We start from the raw sequence: 775 nt of genomic DNA, 5'->3' as shown, positions 1-775 counted from the left end.
CTAGACATGATATTTTTGAGGCGTCATACGCCCTAGAACTATAGAAGTAAAAACACTAGAATGAAAAGACATGACAAGGGTTTGGCTTGCCATAGGCATGCGGCCATGGGCAACACGCCCTGGACGAACATGACCGTGACACCCCGCTCACGCCCATCGCGTTTCGATCATGCCGCCCCGCATGCGTTAAACGAACATGACCGTGACACCCCGCTCACGCCCATCGCGTTTCGATCATGCCGCCCCGCATGCGTTAAATCCGATTTTGTGCGCATGACATGTCGGGTGCGATCATACCAGCACTAATGCACCGGATCTCATCAGAACTCTGCAATTAAGCGTGCTTGGGCGAGAGTAGTATTAAGTTGGGTGACCACTTGGGAAGTCCTAGTGTTGCACCCCTTTTTTTCTTTCAATTTCTCCCAGTTCTTTTCTTCCTTTCTCTACAAATGAGAACCTCCCCGCTCACGCCCATCGCGTTTCGATCATGCCGCCCCGCATGCGTTAAATCCGATTTTGTGCGCATGGCATGTCGGGTGCGATCATACCAGTACTAATGCACCGGATCCCATCAGAACTCCGCAGTTAAGCGTGCCTGGGCGAGAGTAGTACTAAGTTGGGTGACCATTTGGGAAGTCCTCGTGGTGTGCGAGAGTAGTACTAAGTTGGGTGACCACTTGGGAAGTCCTCGTGGTGCACCCTTTTTTTCTTTCAATTTCTCCGAGTTCTTTTCTTCCTTTCTCTACGAATGAAAGGTAAGCTAATGCACTAATGC

At 50.5% G+C, this 775-nt stretch overlaps 2 non-coding genes across 2 annotated transcripts; both read left to right on the top strand.

Annotated features, from left to right (window-relative positions):
- Nucleotides 1-283: 283 nt before the first annotated feature.
- On the top strand, nt 284-402 carry LOC111476235. Its single transcript, XR_002716989.1, has one exon. It is a non-coding gene; the product is annotated as a 5S ribosomal RNA (ribosomal RNA).
- A 132-nt stretch (nt 403-534) lies between these two features.
- Nucleotides 535-653, top strand: LOC111476236. Its single transcript, XR_002716990.1, has one exon. It is a non-coding gene; the product is annotated as a 5S ribosomal RNA (ribosomal RNA).
- Nucleotides 654-775: the final 122 nt, after the last annotated feature.

The sequence above is a fragment of the Cucurbita maxima genome, unplaced genomic scaffold, assembly GCF_002738345.1.
Source record: "Cucurbita maxima cultivar Rimu unplaced genomic scaffold, Cmax_1.0 Cma_Scf06763, whole genome shotgun sequence".
Taxonomy (NCBI): Eukaryota; Viridiplantae; Streptophyta; class Magnoliopsida; order Cucurbitales; family Cucurbitaceae; genus Cucurbita; species Cucurbita maxima.
Note: the sequence above shows the minus strand (reverse complement) of the source record. Positions and strands in the feature narration are given on the sequence as shown.